At 49.1% G+C, this 21,984-nt stretch overlaps 1 protein-coding gene across 6 annotated transcripts in view; it reads right to left on the bottom strand.

Annotated features, from left to right (window-relative positions):
* ZBTB40 (zinc finger and BTB domain containing 40) overlaps positions 1-20,198 on the bottom strand; it is an 89,131-nt gene extending 68,933 nt beyond the window's left edge. For all 6 annotated transcript variants that reach the window (XM_062190593.1, XM_062190592.1, XM_062190595.1 and 3 more), the window contains exon 1: positions 20,041-20,198. The gene's annotated coding sequence lies outside the window, so the exon portion shown is untranslated. The remainder of the gene's footprint in view (positions 1-20,040) is intronic.
* Positions 20,199-21,984: the final 1,786 nt, after the last annotated feature.

Below are 21,984 nucleotides of genomic sequence, written 5' to 3'. Positions count from 1 at the left end.
TCAATTCATTAATTCAAAAGGTGAAATATGCCTATTCTTTGCAGTGTCTTTTCAATAATTCAAGTGGCAAGATCAAATATCATCAGAAAGCTTTCCAGAAATCATAGGAGAGAGCACAAAGAGTTAGCTGGATGGAAGCAACATTTTGTAGAAGCCTGGAGCATCGGTCTTGCCATTAAATGCTTGGCCCCCTAACTGGCAGGGAGAGTCTAAGGGTTAGCACGTACTGCCGAGTGACATCCTGTCTTGTCCCTTCCCTTGCCAAGTTCCTGGACAGGGCTGTGGCTCCAGCCTCTAATTTAGGCACATTGCTGGACTCTGCTTTGTCTTTGAGAAAACCTTTGGCAGGTATCTGATAGCACTGACCTATTTTTTTTTAGTCTCTCTCAGAATGCAAGGAGTACCTCCTGTTGCCCTGACCACAGGTGTTTTCTTTTTGTGCTCTGGACTACTCTCTATAGCAGATCAGAATGACTTGTTCCTTTAAGAAGCCTAAGTCCAATGAAGCCCCTTCAAACTTATCCCCCTCGAGCCACCTTCAGGGTCATCTCCCATCCGCAGGAGGTGGCAGACTTAGTCTTTATTCCCTCCTGCTCTGTTTCCTCCTCTCCTTTCTCCCACCCACTTCTTTCACGTGTTATTCTGCCTTCCCTCAGCCCACTCACCACCTATTAAAACTTCTAAAAAATGTACGTACCAATGCCAAAAATATATGAAATGATTCCTTATGAGAATAAAATCAGAATTAGAAAAGTTTTTCAGTCATAATAGTGAACTGCGAAGCAGTGGTTTGGATCACAGACTGATTTGGCATTCAGGAACCTGAACGCTACTCAGTGACCCTGGGCAGGGCACCTTAATCACCGCGAGCCCTGGTCTCAGAGGTCTGCTGTGACAGTGAAATGACGTAAGACATCTGAACTGCTTCAGTGCAGTGACTGTCAGCAGTGAACACTCAGTGCGCCATGAGGAGAAGAAATACTACCTGCATTAATACTGCAGAAGAGGAAGGAATGAGACAGGTGTGCACACAACACTCACGGCAGTATACGCTGGCAAGATCTTTCAGGGAAGTAATCTGCTCATCTGTAGCTATAAAAATGCCCTGGGAGGAGACGTGAGAATTTGGAAGTGGGGAGGGGTATGGTCGACTTGCACTGCCTGACCATTTTATCACAGTGACTGTTTTGTACCTGTTGTATAATTACTAATAGACAATGAAAAATCCAGGCTGGTGTTGTGGCACAGTGGGTTAAGTTGCTGCCTAGGATGCTGCCATCCCTATGGGTGCCAGTTCATGTCCTGGCTGCTTGATGTCTGACCCAGATCCTGTTAAAGTGCCAAGGAAAGCAGCGGACGCTGCATTCATATGGGAGACCTGGATGGAGTTCCAGGCTCCTGGCTTCAGCCTGGTCCAGCCCTGGACGTCGTGGCCATTTGGGGAGCAAACCATTGGATGAATAATCTCACTTTTTCCTGTCTCTCCCTCTCTTCTGTCACTCTGCCTTTCAAAGAAATTATCTTAAAAAAAAAGAGAAATCCATAATAGGGCAGAGAATTTTTTCTTTTAATGTTTATCTCTTTAAGAGCCATTTTTAAGGATCTATCAGGATGGAAACAGAGATGCAATGAAACACTTACGCATACTTCTGCTGGACTCAGGGCAACAGCACTAACGGTAAGCAAAACAAACTGGAAACGGAAATGTATGCCAGGTCTTTAAATAAACGTGGTACACAGCCGTGTTATAGAGCATTACACAGCCATTAAAAATGGGTCTCTCTATATGCTATCTAAAGGATAATTAACCAAAGAACAAAATAAATAAATTGGACTTCATCAAATCTAAAAACTTTGTGTATTGAAGACACTATCATTAAAGGAGAAAAGACAATCACAAAATGGAGACAAATATTTTCATTATATATCTAATAAGAATGTACTATCTAGAATTATCTATAAGCCAGAAGCTAGTATTCAGAATTCATTATATATCTAACTTTCATTATCTAATATAGATCTAATATCATATATCAAATATAATTTTCATTATATATCTAATAAGAATGTACTATCTATAATTACCTATAAGCCAGAAGCTGGTATTCAGAATTTTTACAATTCAACAATAAAAGAATAAGCCAATTTTAAAATGGACAAAGGAGCTAAACAGACATCTTCCAAAGAAGACTGACAAAAGAACCAAGAAGCTCATGAAAAGGTGTCCAATAGCATTTGTCATTAGGAAAACGCAAATCAGAATCGTGAGGGGCAGACATCTGGCACAGCACTAAGACATTGTCTGGGACACTGCTTCTGATTCCAGCTTCCTAGTAATACATCCTCTGGGAGACAGGTGATGATGGCTTAAGTACTTGGGCACCTGCCTCCCATGGGAGAGAGCAAACTGAGTTCCAGGCTCCTGGCTTCCGCCTGGCTGAGCCCATTGTGGGCATTTGGGGAATGAACCAGAGGATGGAAGATCTCTGTCTCTGTCTCTCAGCCTTTCAAATAAATTTTTAAAAATCTTACTGAGCTATTACTTCATACCTACTGGGACAGGCATAATAAAACAAACAAAAACAGAAAATACAAGCACTGCTAAGGACGTCGAGAAAGCGGAACTCTCACAGAACTGCTGGCAGGAATGCAGAGAGAAGACACTGTGGCCGACAACCTGGCAGTTCCTCCAAGTTACCAGGGGCCGACAATCCCACTCCGGGGTATTAGATGCAATGGAAGCACTTGTCCATGCAGACCTTGTACATTAATATTCAGTGGAGCGTCAAGCATCAACAGTCAGAAAGTGAAAACAATTTAAACGTTCATCTGATGAATGCACAAAATGTTGTCTATCCATACAAAGAAATATTATTCAGCCACAAAAAGGAGTATTGTACGGACATATGCTATAACATGAATAAAACTGAAAGGCAAAGACATACAGAGATTTTCCACCCATAGTTCAGTCCCCAAACACCCTCAAGAGCTGGGGCTGGGCCAGGTCAAAGCCAGGAAGCTGAAACTCAATCTAGGTCTCTCACATGGGTAGTAGAGATCCAAGTACTTGAACCATCACTTGCTGCCTCCCAGGGTGTCACTGGCAGGCAGCTGGAATCGAAGCAGAGCTGGACCTCAAACCCAGGATACAGATGTCCCCAGCAGCATCTTAACCACTAGGCCAAAACTCCATCCTCATGAATGAATCTTGAAAACATATGCTAAGTATTAACAGATACAAACTACATAGTATTCCGTTTCCTTCATATGAAATGTACAGAACAGGCAAAGCCATGGAGACAGAAAGTAGATCAGTGGTTGCCACCGGCTGGGGGGTGAAGGAAATGAGCAGCTGCTAACAGGTAAGGGCTTTTTGAAGGAATCAAAGATATTTGGAAATCAGAAAGTGGTGATTGTACTTAGCCTTTCATTTATTTCTCAAAAATTAGTTTTTACTTGAAACGGAGGGAAAGAGGGAGAGCAGGCATAGCTTCCATCCTCTGGTTCACTCCCTAGATGCCTGCGACAGCCAACCTGGAGCTCAACCTGGGCTTCCATGGTCTGTAGGGATCCTATCTCAATCTGGGCTTCCATGGTTATGCAGGGACCCCACCTCCTAGGGTGGGCATTAGCAGGAAGCTGGACTGGAAGCTGGGCTAGGACTCAATTCAGGCATTTTGACATGGGATGTCGTTATCCCAAGCGGTGTCTTAACTCCTGAGCCAAACGCTCCTCCCACCCCAATACTGACTTTTAAACTGGACACTTAAAAACATACCTAAATATAGCTTTTTAAAAATGGGCACTTGATGATTTATTTATTTATTTATTTTATTTGACAGGCAGAGTTAGAGAGAGAGAGAGATCTTCTGTCTGCTGGTTCACTTTCCAAATGGCTGCAACAGCCAGAGCTGGGCCAGACTAAGCCAGGAGCCCCCTCCAGGTCTCCCACAAAGGTGCAGGGGCCCAAGGACTTGACCATCTTCTGCTGCTTCTGGGACTCGAACTGGTGCCCAAATGGGATGCTGGCATCACAGGGGAGGCTTAACCCATTGAGCCACAATGCAGGACCCTAGAAGATTTTTAATACTCATAATGTGAAGAAATGCTCTCTACATACTACAGGAAAACAACTAGCATGCAAATGAATTTATGTGTAATACCAACTTGGTTTAAAAATATGTGTGCACACATATACACAATTATATACCAGATACAGAAAGCATACCAAAATGCTAACAGCAGTTATTCCTATGCAGTGTCATTATGCAGACTTACTTTCTTCCTCATAGGATTCAAATTTGCTTTTGTAAACATGTAATAACTAGGACATTTAACAGAAAAATAAGCAGGTCTGGTTTAAAAGCTAGTGCCATTTCCAACATACTATTCACCCATTGAACATTTAGTTAGCTCCTACTATGGACCAAGCACAGTAAGATAAGTCTAGGGTGGGGTTCAAATCCAAGTCCACGAACTGAGTAGGGGTAGAGGAATCCACGTGCTATTTACTTAATTATTTTGATCAGTGTAAAGCAACCATTTATTAACCATCAGACCTGTGGTTCAGAAGTCCAGGTAGGCACAGCCTGGGATTCTGGTCTCAAAGGCAAAATCAAGCTGTTGGCAGGGCTACATTCTTACTGGGGGCTCTGGGGAAGAGTCCACTTCCACATTTATTCAGGTTAAAGGCAGAATTTGGTCCCTTATGGCTGTAGTGCTGAAACCCTCCATCGCCTCCACCTTGAAGCCAGCAACAGCATGCTGAACTCTGCTTCAGATCTCTTCACTTTTCTCTTCTCCTGCATCTGAGGCAGCCAGGAGAAAGTTCTCACTTTCAAAGGCTCATGTGATTAGGCAATTCAAGATAATCTCCCTATTTTAAGGTTGATAACCTTTCTTTCACCTGCAAAGACTCCTCTACTATAACTCTAAGTAACATATTCACAGGTTCTGGGGACTAGGGCATAGACACTCTGCAGAGTTGGGGGTTGGTATTCCGCCAACAACATTCACAAAGTTATATCCGTGTGTTTGGCTCCTCCCTCCTTCTTAAATCACCAAAGTTCTTTTCCAAAATAACCACAGACTTTTCAGGGGATTGCCTCCCTTTCCATTCTCCGTAAATGCCATTCGGGGGCTCACGATCAGGACTAGCACCCCATCAACCTGGCATCTGAAGGCGGTGGGCCACGGCGGAGCGTGTGTGGAGGAGGGAGCACGTGGTGAGCTAGGAGGCTAGTTTTTAAATTACAGTCAGTGTTGTCCCACTGCACACTTCCTGCAGAAGAAAGTCCACGGCTATCTTGAGCAGCAGGACAGCCTAGGGGTTAAAGAATAGAACTGGAGCCAGACTAGACTGGGCAGGAACTTTCAGTGTCCAGTTACAAACTGAATGCTATCAGACAAATTACCTAACCTATATGGGGCTCAGTTTCCTCATCTATAAAATAGGGTGCTAATGGTGTCTCTCTCTCACGTGGGCTGTTCAAAGACTGAACAGGTGAACACACCTACAGTATGGGACATAATAAGTGCTCAGTAAACTAATAAGCTGCTTCCATCAATCACCAACCCCATCGCCGCCTCACAACCAGACTCTCAAGGAAGAAGAGACATGGAGAAGATGGTGGTAGCCAGCATCTGTCTTTTGAGGAGCCTGTAAAAACCATTCTATTCAACTCACTTCTTTTTCCAGATTCTCTCAATTTCTAATGAAACTCTTCTTTTGAAACATTCCATAAAATACAATGAGGCAAAACATCAAAATGCCCATCATGACAAACTGCTTATGCTCTCTTATCTTTGACTAATTCAGAGGAACAGTGATTTCTGAAGGCAATTACAACGGAAGGAGGCTTTGAGAGATTCAGGTACCGTCCCGAACTATGCTGCTCTGATCCAGTAGCTCATCCAAGATTACTCTTCACAGACAAGGCTGCAAAGTCTCCTGAGCAAGACATTCATCTAATGAGCGACTGGGGATTGGGACTGCATTATACTTAATGCCAACTTTCCTTCCCGCAGTCAAGAGTCTCAACAAGCAATCATCGCTTCAATGCTTTCAAATCCAACCTCTTAGGTGATAAAAAAAGACCCATGGCTTTGTCATTGGTGCTGACAGGCATTTTGCTTTGACCTGAAAGCATGGCTGGGTTCTGGGTTTTCATCACCCTAATGACCAGAATTCACTTTTCTTTAGTGGAGAATAAGGCCGGACCACACATTAACGCAGCACCAAACTTCACAGATACTCATTTACTATAGGAATTAGTGGGCGCTGGCAACTGAACGTTCTCCCAGGCCCTGTAACAGCACAGGCTGTGTGCTCCATGGTAACGGTCTGGAGCACAAGTTCCGGAGACAGCCCGCCCAGCTATTAGTCCCAGCCCTGGCCCCCTGACTAGCTCTACGATTCCAGGCAAGCTGCTTCACTCCCCAGGCCTTAGTTTCATATATATGTGAAATGGGAATAATATCAGGGCCTATCTCACAAGGTAGTTGCAAGAATTAATAAGCTGAGGCCGGCGCTGTGGTGCAGCAGGTTAAAACCCTGGCCTGCAGCACCAGCATCCCAACTGGGCACCAGTTCCAGTCCCGGCTGCTCCTCTTCTGATCCAGCTCCCTGCTAATGAACCTGGGAAAGTAGCAGAGAATGGCCCAAGTGCCTGGGCCCCTGCACCCACGTGGGAGACCCAGAGGAAGCTCCGGGCTCCTGGCTTCGGATCAGCCCAGCTCCGGCTGTCACAGCCATTTGGGGAGTGAACCAGTGAGTGAAGACCTGTCTCTACCTCTCTCTCTAACTCTGCCTTTCAAATAAATAAAAATAAATCTAAAAAAAAAAAAAAAAAAAGAATTAATGTGACTATATAAATGAGTCAATACACATAAATAGCTCCTTTAACACTGTGAATATTGATTAAATGTCGACTGTTATTACCAGCAGTAACATCCTGCCTTTGAAAAAGGAAACACAATTACACCTGCCAGGGGCAGCCACTGTGGCTCCGCGGGTTAGTAGCATTTGAGATGTAGGCATCCCATATCAGAGGGGTGGCTCAAGTTCCAGGGATTCTGCTTCTGTTCCAGCTTCCTACTGATGTGCCTTGAAGGCAGTGCAAGATGGCCCAAGTGTTTGGGCCTCTACCACCCCTCTGGAGACCAGAATGGAGTTCATGCTTCCTGGCTTTAGCCTGATACAAATCAGGCCATTGCAGCCATTTGGGAAGTGACGCAGTAGATGGAAAATCTCTCTCTGACACTTTGTCTCTCTAATAATAAAAAACAATCTTTTTTTTTTTTTTTGAAGTCAGAGTTACAAAGAGACGGGGAGCCTCTTCCCGGTATCCCATGTGGGTGCAGGGGCCCAAGGACTTGGGCCATCTTGTACTGCTTTCCCAGGCCACAGCAGAGAGCTGGATCAGAAGTGGAGCAGCCAGGACTTGAACCAGCGCCCATATGCGATGCCGCCATTGCAGGTGGCGGCTTTACCTGCTACGCCACAGCGCTGACCCCAATAAACAATCTTAAAACAAGAAGAAAAGTATTACACCTACCAAATATTTGTTTTTATCACTCTGCTTCATCACTTTTAGTTATATGCATTTTCTATGCAGGTCAAATATGACGCGCTCTTTATAAAAATAAAGAAAAGAATCCACAGACAACTGCATTTCATACGGTAAGCTTTATACCACTAATCTAGGACAGGAGTTAGCTAGGAGAGGGAAAGTGGGGGAGTCAGGCCTCTCCCAACAGTGCTGGTGTAAATCAAAGGGATTTCAAACACAAACTTGAGTTCACTGAAAATTCAGAACGCTGGGGCTAGCACTGTGGTTAAGCGTCTATGACGTCGGCATTCCATATCAGAGTCCAGGTTCAAGCACCGATTGCTCTGCTTTCAACCCCACTCCCTGCTAATTCACTTGGCAAGGCAGTGGAAGATGATCCAAGTACTTGGGTCCCTCCACCAGGTAGCAGACCCAGACGGAGCTCTATTTTCCTGGCTTCAACCTGGACCCGCCCATGATGTTCTGGATGGAGGATCTGTCTTTCCCTCTGCATTTCAAATAAATAAAGTAAATCTTTTTTTAAAAAATTAAGAAATAGTGTTTTTCTTTGAGATTTATTTGAGAAGCAGAGAGATGGACAGCGAGTCCCATTCACCAGTTCATCTCCTAATTGCCCTCTGGGGGAGAGTGAAGCTAGGAAACAGGAACTCAATGCAGCTCTCCCACATGTGCAATAGGAACCTAACTACTTTAGCCATTCGAGTTACCTCTCAAGATTTACATTAACAGGAAGCTGAAGTGAGGAGCTGGAGCCATGTATGAAACTCGGGCGCTCGGGGCCAGTGCTGTGGTGTAGCGTGTGGAGCCGCCGCCTGCAGTGCCAGCATCCCATATGGGTGCCAGTTTTAGTCCCAGCTGCTCCACTTCCAATCCAGCTCTCTGCTACGGCCAGGAAAGCAGTAGAAGACGGCCTAAGTCCTTGGGACCCTGCACCCGTGTGGGAGACCTGGAAGAGGCTCAGCTCTGGCCCTGCGGACAGTCGGGGAGTGAACCAGAGGATGGAAGACCTCTCTCTGCCTCTCCTTCTCTCTGTGTAACTATGACTTTCAAATAAATAAACAATCTTTAAAAAAAAAAAAAAAAGGAAAGAAAGGAAAGAAACTCAGGCACTAGGATGGGACACAGGCATCTGAACTGCTAGGCCAAACACTTGTCCCCAAAGAACTTCTGAAATCACCTGGCCCAATCCTCGCATTTCACAGATGAGAAGACCAAGGCCTTGAGAAGGAAACTATTTTATGATCTTCTAGTTCATTATTGACAGAAAATAGACTCTTCCTGTTACCTAGGCCTGCGATATGAGAATACAGTCATCCCTCAGACCAGCGGACTGGTTCCAGCAGCCAGCAGATATCAAAATCCAGGGATGCTCAAATCCCTCATAAATGGCACAGTATTTACATATAACCCATGCACATCCTCTCGCATACTTTCAATCATCTTCAGATGACTTATAACACCTCATACAATGCAAATGCTATGTAAACAGTTGTATACTGTATTGCTCAGGGAATAATGACAACGGGACCAAGTCTGTATGTGTTCAGCGCAGATGTGATTTGTTTGCAAGCATTTTTGTCTGCAGTCGGTTGGCTTTGTAGATGCAGACCGCACAGACTTGTTCTAAGGAGGTCATGGTGTACAGGGGAAGGTGAAGGCAGTCACCTCCCCACAGCAGCTAGCATTTATCCAGCATTCATTATAGCCAAGGCACTATGCCAGCTACTTTACATGGGTGGCCTTAGATAATTCTTTGCAAAACCAGCAAGGCAGTTACTATTATAAACCCTGCTTTCAAGTGAGGAAGCGGAGGCCTAGAGAGATGAAATGACTTGCCCAAAGCACAAAGCCAGCGAGTGGCAGAGTCTGTAAATGAACCCACACCGTCTGACTCCACGGCCACAACGTTCACCTCTAAGTCACACGACCAAGCTTGCGAATTTAAGAAATGGTGAAGCTCTTCATCCTACAGTCTATCTCCTACTTTGGGGACAACTCCTCTGTTCAGAGGGACAGTAAAAAAGTATTTTTAGGGCTGGCGCCGTGGCTCACTTGGCTAATCCTCCACCTGCAGCGCCGGCATCCCATATAGGCACCGGGTTCTAGTCCCGGTTGCTCCTCTTCCAGTCCAGCTCTCTGCTGTGGCCCGGGAGGGCAGTGGAGGATGGCCCAAGTGCTTGGGCCCTGCACCCACGTGGGAGACGAGGAAGAAGCACCTGGCTCCTGGCTTCAGGTTGGCGCAGCCCCAGTCGTGGTGGCCATTTGGGGAGTGAACCAACGGAAGGAAGACCTTTCTCTCTGTCTCTCTCTCTCTCTGTCTATAACTCTGCCTGTCAAATAAATTAAAAAAAAAAAAAAAAGTATTTTTAAACAAGAGTAGGTAGAATGGTGCTGTGGCACAGCATGTAAAGCCCCCACCGCCTATGGTGCCGGCATCCCATATGGGCGCCGGTTCGAGTTCTGATCCAGCTCTCTGCTATGGCCTGGAAAAGCAGTGGAAGACGGCCCTGGTCCTTGGGCCCCTGCACCCCCGTGGGAGACCCAGAAGAAGCTCCTGGCTCCTGATCGGCCCAGCTCCAGCCATTGTGACCATTTGGGGAGTGAATCAGCAGATGGAAGATCTCTTTCTCGCTCTGCCTCTGCCTCTCTGTAATCCTGCCTTCAAAATAAATAAATCTTTAAAAAGAAAACAAATAAAAAAACAAGAGCAGGTAACATCATTCTGTGCCATGTGTGTTTGTGCGGCACCATGCACCCGATCCTCAAGCCCCCAGTGCCAACTTGTCCATGGCCACGCAGCCGGTACCAACACAAAAGAGGGAGGTGCGAGCCTGTGCATCCCCGCAGGGTCCCTAAGCGCAGTTCCCCATCCTTGCCAGAGGTCAGGGTGTGCTTGTCCATCCAGCAGATCTGCTCTTGAGCGCAGCCAAACGCCCTTCGCTGCGGCTTGGCAACACATACAGCAGAAAGCCAGCCTAATCCCTGCTCTGGCGGCGCACACAGCACGGCCGGGAAGAAGAGCCCACTGTCAGCTCCAAGCCCCGGTTCTTCGCCTTTGTAGCTAAGCAGCAGAGGCACCGAGGGGAGGCAGACCCCCACTCCCTGCAGTTCTGTCCTATTACACCTGCCAGATCACTCGGCCTTCCGTAGCCCTCTGTGCACATCCGCGTGAACTCCCTTCTCCTCTCCTCCTAATGCTGTAAGCTTTCTCTTTTGTCTTTGAAGAAGTAGGAATTACTTTCATCTCTATCTTTCCCTCGTCCATCACCAGGGAGTATGACAAGAGGGTTATCTTAAGGAGCTAAGAAAAAAAATGCAGAAGAGAATAACTTCTCTATTGCCTTTAACTTTGGAAAAGAGCCTGTGGGATTCCACAGTATTTGCTCAAAAATGTTCAAAGGAAGACATGGAAAATTTTATCTTCAACATCTTGCTGCCCAGGAAAAACCCCCAGAACTCTAGGGGCCAATTATGCAGCTCTCTTGGACTTTGACCTTTGAAAGTCTCCCTCTGGTTTTAACCTGACTGGAACTGAGGGCAGCTGACAGCACAGTGCCGGCTGAGTGAGCAGCTGTGTCTGGAGTGGTCGGGTTTAATGACTGCCAGGCCTTCAGAGGAGCACTCACAGTTACAGGACAGGGCCAAACCCAAGGCTAAGTGAGCAGCTAGTGTCACTGACTTTTAATTTAAATGTATTAGATCCTACTGGGCACTCAAAATGGTGGCAACCCTTTGAAAATCAGGGGCTATCAGACTATCCTAATAAACCGGAGAAGGAAGACAGAGAGCAGAGCACATCAGAGAAGCAGGCGAGCTTACTGACTGCAAACTGGAGAGAGGGCTTGGGGAGTAAACAGGAGAGAGACGATTAACATACTTGACTCCTGCCTACCTCCCTGGCCAGCTGGAACTTAGAATCTGAAAACAACATTACACGGAGCTAAAACAAACTGGCTTAAAAAAAAGAAAAAAAAAAAGAAAAAAGATTTATTTATGTATCTGAGCAGCAGTGGCAGAGAGAGGTCTTCCATCTGCTGGTTCACTCCCCAAATGACCACAACAACTGGTGCTAGGCCAGGCCAAAGCCAGAAGCCAGGAGCCAAGAGCTTCATCTGTATTTCCCACGTGGGTGCAGAGGCCCAAGATTTGGGCCAGCATTCACTGCCCTCCCAGGCACATTAGCAGGGAGTTGGATTGGAAGTGGAGCAGGGAGTTGGATTGGAAGTGGAGCAGCTGGGACTTGAACCAGCATCCATGTGGGATGCTGGCTTTGCAGGTGGCAGCTTAACCCATTATGCCAGAACGCTGGCCTCATACAAGAAAGTTTTGAGTATGTGTGGATGCCTTTTCTGAGAAGTTCTGGAGAGTCTAAAAGAAACTACTTCTTAAAAGCTAAGAATGAAGGTCTAACAAATAGTACAACAAACATTCAGAATCTATGTAAGTTAACACATAAAACATTCCTGAAAAATCATGAAAGTAGCCAAGAGCAAATGAAAAGACAGACCATCATCTAGGACAGGAAAACTCCACATCATAAAGACATCAGCTCTCCTTAAACTGACAGATTTAACACAATCCCAATTAAAATACCACCAAGTTGTCTCCTCCTGAAGCCTGGCAAATGGATTAAAAAGTTAATATGGTAGAATATACAAGCAAAAAAGAGTGAGAAAAAATTGGCCCTTCCAGAAAGTATAACAAAATTAAAGATGATTCTATAACAGCATATGAATTGACAATCAAACCAATGGAAAGAAATAGAAAATCCAGTGAGAAACTCAGTGTATACAAAAGTTTAGTATTTGATAAAGACAGCTTCCCAAATCCGACAAGGGTTTTTAATAAGTAACTTTGGGACAACTGGCCATGAGGAAGAAGATGATATCAGATCCTTCCTCAAACCAAGTGCTGACTGTATTCCAAATGGATCAGTGTCCTGTTTAAAAAGCAGAAAGTACAAGTCAGCGTCTGGTGCAGATTAAGCCTCTGCTTGCAATGCCGGCCGCCCACATCAGAGTGCAGGTTTATGTCCCAGCCTCTCTGCGTAAGACCTGACTTCCTGCTAACGTGCCTAGGAAGGCAGGTGACGGCACCTGCCTCCCACAATGGAGACCCAGCTGGAGGTCCTGGCTCCTGGCTTTGGCCTGGCCTAGACCGGGCCATTGTGGCCATTTGAGGAGTGAACCAGCAGATGGAAAACACCTCTCTGCCTCTCTCTCTGTTGCTCTGCCTTTCAAATAAATGAATAAATAAATCTTTGAGAAAAAATAAATCAGGCATGGAGAACATGAATGGGTTCCTTATAAACTGAGAGCAGGACAAACTTCCTGACTATGATTCATGACCCAAAGCAGCACGGGGTAACTCTGACAGATAAAACTGTAAAACTTTCACATAGTCAAGCAAATGACAGACTGGAAAAGCAGTTCTGAAACACACCACACACACACAGGCAGACCTCCTTCCTCACACAATGAGAGCACACTCAAACTCTACTGAAATATCACATCTGACACACTGGTAAAACTCCAAATTTTGGGGCCCGTGCTGTGGCGCAGCAGGTTAACGCCCTGGCCTGAAGCACCGGTATCCCATAGAAGTGCTGGTTCGAGACCAGGCTGTTCCACATCCAATCCAGCTCTCTGCTATGGCCTGGGAAAGCAGTAGAGGATGGCCCAAGTCTTTGGGCCCCTGCACCTGTGTGGGAGACCTGGAAGAAGCTCCTAGCTTCGGATCAGCACAGCTCTGGCCATTGTGGCCAACTGGGGAATGAATCACTGGACGGAAGACCTCTCTCTTTCTGTGTAACTCTGACTTTCAAATAAATAAATAAATAATCTTTTTTTTTTTTTTTTAAAGGAAGAGTTAGAGAGAGAGAGACAGAGAGAAAGGTCTTCCTTCCATTGGCTCACCCCCCAAATGGCTGCTACGGTCAGCGCTGCGCAGATCCAAAGCCAGGAGCTTCCTCCTGGTCTCCCATGTGGGTGCAGGGCCCAAGCACTTGCACCATCCTCCACTGCCTTCCCAGGCCACAACAGAGAGCTGGACAGGAAGAGGAGCAACCGGGACAGAATCGGGCGCCCTAACTGGGGTTAGAACCCGGGGTGCCCGGCACTGCAGGCGGAGGATTAGTCAAGTGAGCCGCGGCACGGGCCAATAAATAAATCTTTAAAAAAAAAACAAATTTCGACAGCATTCTTTGTTAGCAAGACTTAGGAGGAAGAGGAGTCAGACATGAAACAAGAAAGTTCTATGAATGTATCATTTTTATTTGGAATCATAAAAATGGCTTACATAGGAAAAAACCAAAATCAGATACTTGCAATTCTTAAACTGTGAAATAAGTGAGCCTAGCTGTCAAGCTTATTAAGTTGGTAGCTTAGCTAAAGAGAAAATGATGACATCAAGGACTTCAAAACACTTTTTCATGCTTTTACATCTCACACAGCACATATTCTAAGGACAAAAGGAAATACAGAGAACTCTGGGAAGACATTCAGCAACTAAACAGCGTGGGTAACAGCGTTGTTACTGGGTGTCCAGTGTGCCAAGAACTCCTGGGAATGCAGCAGTGCCAAAGCCCTGGAACGTGGTTCCCTGGTCCAAGAAGTGACGAAGTTCTGAGGCTCAGAGGCCCAAGCAGAAGGGTGAGAGGGGAGGAGAGGGTGCTAAGAGAGAGGCAGGCATGGTCGGAGTGGGAGGGTGGCACACACCAAGCCAAGGAACTGCAAGGAGGCCAGGGGCAGGCCGGCCAGCCAGCCAGGCAACTGTGCGAGGGACGGCCCGTGCAGACTTGGGCTTTACAAAGATCACTGGCCCCAGTGCCCCAAGGAGCTCGCTGGAGTAATCCGGACTGTTTGAATAATCCCGGATGAGATTAGAGTAGCTACCCACCAGGGAGGAGCAATCGAGGGACCTGAGGGCTATGTAAATGCGTGCTATTTCTGGATGGGGTGTGAAAGAAAGGGAAGAACACAGGATCACTCCCAGGTTTCTACCTTTGGCAACTCCAAGGTGCCATGCACTGGGACCAGGAACCCAGAAGTATCAGATGGAAGAAAGACGATGGCTCCCTGGTGCTGAAGCCCCAGCATCATCTCCTGGGGCCAGCAGGTCGGAGAGCTAAAGGAGCTAAGAAGGAAAACCCAAGGGTCAGACCACAGCCCTAGAAAGCTGAGAAACGCAAAGCTAGCGGGTTACAGCACCCATTGCGGTATTTTCTAAGTCAGAAATAGAATCACAAACTGTTCGCTTTTGGTTTTACATTAAAAAAAAAAAAAATCTGTTCAAGTAACCTGTATTCAGAGCCTTATTTACACTAGAAGTTCTTTGTTTTTAAGTTCCCTGATCTTTCATGGGTGCTTTCCTTCGCAAAGCATTCTGATTGTTTGATCTGGTGCCAGAACCAGACTCCAGCACCCATGGCAGAGGTCACTCATACAGATGCCTCCAGGGCTCAGAGAGATGTAAGATCTCCAATGCTTAAATGTAAGCAACTAACTTTTAAACACTGTGGGGTCCAAACTCTGGCCTAGAGCAGTTTTCTATCAAGGTTCTACCTTTACAAAAAAAATCCTAAAATAAAGACATCTCATTCTTTCTCTTCCTTTGGGTACTAAGAAAGCCAGAAATCACATCTGCAGATTGTCTTTTTTTTTTTTTTAAAAAAAAAAAGGTCCCAGTATTAGTCAAGAGCTGAGACAAGTTTATCTCAAAATAGATACAGAGGGTCAGATACATAGGGGTCTCTGCTGGACACAGGCTTCTCCCTGGCGGGTAGCTACCCTAATCTCTCATCCGGATTACTGGAACAGCCCTCCAGCTGGTCAGTGGCTTCCAGCTTTGTTCCCCTCTCATCTCCCTGGGGCGCTGGGGCCAGTGATCTATACAGCCCAAGTCTGCAGGTCGTCCCTCGCATAGTCACCTGGCAGGCTGCAGGTCCTTAGCGTGGCGCGTGCCCCTCTCTGACCAGGAACACGTCCTGTCTGGATTTCGCTTCTTCCTCACATCATCCTTTCTCCTTCTCTTCTTTCCCTCTTCACCCAGCTTTCCTGAGGAACTGACTCCACCTGCACGTGGATGCCTAGAAACAAAGTCCTAACCTTCTACCACCTCCTCCTTGCCCCTGTCAGAAGGAGAAACCAGGCGGCACACCCACCCCACCCCACCAAACTCATCTCCAAGGCACTTCTGAAGCACTCCACTGTGTGGCTATCTTTATTATGCAAACACCCAGCTGGACCACTTGCCACCGGAAACAAAGCCTAAAGGCAGCTGAGAGCTGGGAAGTCAGGGTCACAGAGCAGCAGAGCAGCGGAAGTGACTGGTGGCACTGGTGGCGGGGACCTGCATCGCCTGCGATGCTTCCCTGTTGGCTCTGCACCTTCGGGGGGTCGAGGACCCCTCTGAGATCCGATTAAGGTTAACGGGGTCTCGCCCATAAAAACACCATTCACACAAATCTGCTGCATCTTCAAAGGATTCGTGGGTCCTTGCCAAGCTCAACAAGCTCTGAGGAGGCGGACAGGCGCTAACGGATTACTTTACGCAAGGAAATGAAACTCCTGGCAACGTGGTTCTGAGCATTTGGAGTTCAGGAGCAACACTGGGGCAATGCGGGAAGCCGGCTTGCTTTCCCTACTCTTTGCTCCCCGGAGGGACGCCAGTCTCAAAGCTGCACACAGTCTGCAAATGAAACACCCAACCCTCTGCCTGACTTCAAGAAACTGACAATCTCATCTCCGCATTTAAATGCCCTTAATATTTAATTCTTTCGTCTATGAGGTTAGCAGCCTGCCTTCTCCACATGATCAAGATGACGGCTTTAGAAGGCAGGCTACTGGACAGACAGAAAACCACATATCCCAATTCCATTTTCTTGGGAAAATCAAAGAGCTAGCTCTGTTGAAGAGCTCAAAGAGGCTGAGGGGCCACTGCCCTCCCCCAGGGCGCTGGCACGGGCTGTACTCCGGCAGGCTAATGTAAATACCCTGTATGAGGCAACAGGGCATACCAATTTGTTTTTCAATCTATTTTATTTCAGCTCAAAGCATCCTCGCAGATAGACAGCCCAGGAAAGCAAGCCACACCTTGCTTATATGCAGTCTTCCTCAATCTCCAAAGGCAGCTGAGTGTTGCCAAAGTGTGGCTTGTTTTCCTGGGCTGCCTGTCTGCGAGGATGCTTTGAACTGAAATAAAATAGATTGAAAAACAAATTGGTATGCCCTGGCTCTCCCTGCAGCTTCATATTATCCTTCAAAGCTCGTGCTACCACCTACTCCTTGTTGGAACCCAACAGACCCAAATCACAGAGTAAAACTGCAATGCTTCAGATGTGAAGGGCCCACCCAAACCTGAAATAGCAGTTTAATTCGGGGCTTGTTGTTTAACATTGCATTAACATGCCACTCTGACCGGCTCCCTGCTCCAGCTGCTGCCCTGGACTGTATCTTCGGATGACATGTGCAGGATGGCTACTGGATGCAGTTTAAAGCAAAATTTGACACTGCTGATCTTTTTGTATAGCACCCTCGATTTACTGCTGCCTCTTCATGTTCAGGAGCCCACACATCATCCTATTTTTACCTGTTCAAAAAGTCTGCTCCTATTTTCAAAGCATTCAACACTGCTTTAAAGTATGCGACATTATTTTGCGAACCTTTAAAGGAAACCTGAAATCACTAGCCAACAAATTGTAAAATGACCACCAATGAGACGCTTCACACTTTCTTTCCTGTTTGTTATGCGAAAGGCCAGCTGGTAGCAGAAGGGATGGCTCTCGTCCATCAGCTGGTTTACTCTCCAAGATTGGACCAGAAGGGGCTGGGCCGGGCCAAAGCCAGGCGGTGCATCAGCAGAGAGCCAGAGTGGAAGTGGAGGTGCTGGGACAGGAACTAGTGCTCCAGCATGGAAACCGGCGCCCCAGGCAGCAGCCTGACCCCCTGTGCCACGGCACCCACCCCACCCAACATTTTCTTGGACTTCCCTAAGAAAACACCTCTACCTTTGGAGAAGGAAAGAAATAGTTTCAAGCTTAAAACACTAAAATACGGAAAAATGCTCTGTAGACAGTTGAATAATTTGGTTTAAAAAGATTAAGCCCATTTGGAAAAGTTCCTCTCTAAATAAAAGCACTAAGAAAAAAATAAGATTTCTTCCTCTCCCCAATAATAGAAAAACCATCCCTCCTTCAAATTTTGTCTGTAGTACACTTCTGGATGTTTCCTATTATTTAATACTGGAAGTAAATTTCTATTGGGGCCAGATTTGGAATTCAGCAACGAATTCAGCAACAAGAAACAAACACTGACCCTATTAATCGGCACGACTCTTTGAGGAGGGGCTGCTGTCCACGCTGTCCAGAGTGGATGAGCTCTGAAGATCAGAAGGACACACAGACGCCGGAAGGAAAGCCGGGACAGGGACTGGGCTCGGGACAACCACTGCTTCTCCCCTCTCCCACTCCCCAGGACGCAGAGTTCTTCCCAGCTTGGCTCCTTTCCCTTTCTCACTCCCCTTTGTGTCACTCATCAAGTTTCAGCCTCAACTCCCTTTCTCAAGAGCCGCCTTCCCCGAGCACCCAGGTAAAAAGTGCACCTCCCAATCAGTCTCTCTGCCAGCACTGTTTTACCAGCTGCGAATAACGTGCCATTTCATTTCCGTCTGGACACTGGGTTTCAGCTCCCCCGGCAGGGTGCCTCAGGGCCAGCCTGCTCACCCTGCACAGAGGGCTCCGCACAGCGGCAGCTAGCGTGCAGCAGGCAGTCAAATTTCGCTCGGCGATGACTGGATTTGCATCTGTACTGTCCACCTGGAAGCCTCAGGTAAGGTGTGGGCCTGCCCTCGAGGACCTGCCCAGCTGGCAGGAGACAGTCAGCAGATGGAAGGGTTCAGCGCCATGTGTCGGTGTGAGGGGCCGGCGCTGTGACGGAGCAGGTAAAGCCACCACCTGACACCAGCACCCCGTATGGGCGCTGGTTCAAGTCTCAGCTGCTCCACTTCCCTTCCAGTTCCCTACCAATGCGCCTGGGAAAGCAGTGGAAGATGGCCCAAGTGCTTGGGCCCCTGCACCCACGTGGGAGACCCAGAAGCAGCTCCTGGCTTCTGGCTTCAGCCTGGCCCAGCCCCGGCCATCATTGTCATTTGGGGAGTGAACCAGCGGATGGAAACTCGCTCTCTATCTTTCAAATAAACAAATACATCTTTTTTTTTTTTTTTAAAGATTTATTTATTTACTTGAAAGGCAGAGTTACACAGAAAGAGAGGTCTTCCATCCGCTGGTTCACTCCCCAGATGGCCTCAACAGCCGGAGCTGCGCCGATCCAAAGCCAAGAGCCAGGGGCTTCCTCTGGGTCTCCCACGTGGGTGCAGGGGCCCAAGCACTTGGGCCATCTTCCACTGCTTTCCCAGGCCATAGCAGAGAGCTGGATTGGATGTGGCGCAGCCGGGTATCGAACCAGCGTCCTTATGGGATGCCGGCGCTTCAGGCCAGGGCGTTAACCCGCTGTGCCACAGCACCGGCCCCACGAATAAATCTTAGAAGCAAAAAACTCCTGAAAGACGAATAACTAGGTTTGGGACCAATGCCAGGAGGTGAAGGGCAAACGCGTGCTACTCGGCCGAGGAGTTTTGGGACTGAGCCTGCACCAGCATCCCAACATCCGGATACAGTTACAGTTGTAGGGGGAGACAACCAGAACCACGCCCGCAGCACGGCCGTCTGGTCCCGGCCCCGGGCACCTGCCGCACCCGCTCTCGGGCCGTGCACCGGCCGTGCACCCGCGAAGCGCTGCCAAAACCGCGGCGAAGCTACGGACGAGCAGACAGGAGCAGCAGCCGGCCCGCGGCGGCTCCGTGTGCACGGCGAGCCTCTACCCGAGGCGGCAGAAACAGGCCCACCTCAGCCACCAGGACCAGAGGGGCGCGAGGGGCGGGCGGGCGGGCCAGGCACCGCCGAGCCGGGGGCGCAGCTCTGCTCCGGGCACTGCCGCCGTCACGCTTCCGGCCGGGCGGCCCCGCAGCAGCCCCGGACGGCGAGCGTGGCCGGGTTCCAACCCAGCTTCGCGGGCGGACACCGCGATCGGACGAGGGACGTCGGACACTCTTCCCCCCGCGCCCGACCGTTTCAGACGTGAAGACCGTTTTCGGCGCCGGCTTGCAGAAACCGAGAGCCGGGGCGACGGGGGGCGGAGGTGGCTGGGCCCGGGGGGAGGCCGAGGGTCGGGCCCAGCTGGCCTCCCTGGGGACCCGGCCCGGCCCGGCGCCCCGACCGGGTCCCCGCCCGAGCCTGCGCTCGCCGTGGGGGAGGCCCCGGGGGAGCCACGTCCCGGGGCGGACAGGACTCGGGAGGGCCCCGCGAAGTGCGCCACGCGGAGGGGTCGCCGCGAGCCCCTCATGTCGGACGCCTCTCGGGCCTCAGTTGCAAAAGGGGTCTCCACGCGGAGTCCCAGCCCGTTTCTATGGTTACCTGCTCAGCACCGATTCAAACTGCCGTTCTTTATTGATAGCGCCATAGAGGACACGAACACTCCTACCCAAAGGGAACAATAAAGCTTTCGCCATTCAACAGCCGCGCAGACGCCAGAGGGCGGCCATCTTGAGGCCGGCGCGGAGGGGGCGGATGAGACCGAGGGGAAGGCCCGACAGTCCGTGCGGCAAGTCACGTGCCGGAGGCGGTCTCGCGAGAGGGCGGGGCCTGCGTCCCGACTCGCTCTCCACCAATCCTAGGATTCGGGCGAGCCGGCTGTTTGCCTTTTCTCCAACCTCGTTTCTTGGCCACGCCCCCTCCCCGTCATATCTTGGGAATGTTCTAATATTGTTCCACCTCTTCTCGCAGGGGTAGCTCTAGGGTTAGGGCCTTATTTCGAAGAATAGCAGAGAAGTAGGCGTAAAAAAAGCTTTTTACTTTCTCCCAAACAACCCGTCACACGTGCAAGGCGGAGATGGGACGGGATCCGCCGCCTCAGGCGCACTCTCATTGGTGGGGCGGTTTGGCGCCGCTCGGAGGTGATAGGCTGCCAGGCGGAGTGTCGACGAATCACGGTCCTGGGAAGCATTCTGGTCCCGCCCCCTCCACCGCCCTTGAGGCGGCCGCGTCGTGAGGGAAGGCGCTGGGTGTCCGTCGCCCAGCGTCCCCCACTGCGTGTCCCACGTCAGAGCCCCCCCCCACACACACACAAGCGGGTGTAGACCGAGCCCCACAGGCTCAGCCACAGGGAGTCTGGCCGGCGGCCTCCGGGCCGAGCTCCCGCTGTGGTCACGGCCGTTCCATCCGCGCGTCCGTGTTGGGCCTGGGTCCCTCGCTGTCGCGCGGACTCGCTCCCTCAGCGTCATTTTCATCCCGAGGTGAGCCTGCGGCTCGAACTGGCAGCCCCCCGTTGCTGTCAGGGGTCCGACGCGCAGCTGTGGCCGTTGGCCGCGGACGTCACTGCGTGGTCACTTGGTGAGGCCAGCCTTCCGCGGTGGTGCACGGTTGCCATGGTTACCCTCGCTACGCCTCGCGTCAGGGTCCTGACCCCTCGCCCCCACATTCTCTTTCAGCGGGAGCCCCGCGACCTAGCGTTGTCGGGTGGATCAGACGCCTGAAGCGGCGCTTGGCACACAGTAGGTGCTCCAGGGATACTGACGGCGTTCACGGAGTTTTTTTAAAAGGCATTTTTGCCAATGTGTTGTGTGTCCATGCGCTTGACTTGAGACTTAGGACCCTCAACCGGAGGTCAGTGTCCAGGCACGATCTGTCCCCCCAGTACCACTCATCAAGACTGTGTCTTCCAAGGAGAGAGGTTGAAACCCGGCCTGGATCTCAGTCCCGTCTCCCAGTGCCTGGTTGGAGTCCCGAGTGCTGGCTCCTCCGTCCCATCCAGCTCTGTGCCCGTGCGCACCCGGGGAGGAGCAGAGGATGGCTGAGTGACAGGGCCTCCGCCACCCCTGGGGGCACCCAGGGTGAGTTCTGGGCTCACGGCTTCCCTCTGGGCCAACCCCAGCTGTTGCAGACAGTTGGGGAGTGAACCAGCATATGGAAGATCTCTACCTGTCTCTATTCTTCTGCTTTTCAAGTGGACAAGAAAAAAAATTAATTAAAAAACAATTTTAATGTAAAATTAAGATTTTCAAAAAGAGCAAGAAAAGTGGCTACCACCTAGACAAAATTCCTGGGACCATAGTTACAAAAATTTGGATTTTTTAGTCCAGATTTATTTCTAAAGGAATGCATTATATAGTAATACTGGAAGGATTGTTTTAGACATAAAGAATGCCTGCGTTGGGGCACAGCAGGTTAAGCTGTCACCTGCAATGCTTGCATCCCATTTCGGAGGGCCGGTTTGAGTCTCAGCTGCTCTGCTTCCAATCCAGGTCCCTGCTAATGCACCTGGGAAAGCAGCTGAGGATGGCCCAAGTACTTGGACCCCTA

The sequence above is a fragment of the Lepus europaeus genome, chromosome 5 (genome assembly GCF_033115175.1).
Source record: "Lepus europaeus isolate LE1 chromosome 5, mLepTim1.pri, whole genome shotgun sequence".
Taxonomy (NCBI): domain Eukaryota; kingdom Metazoa; phylum Chordata; class Mammalia; order Lagomorpha; family Leporidae; genus Lepus; species Lepus europaeus.
This window is presented reverse-complemented; position numbering and strand designations above follow the sequence as displayed.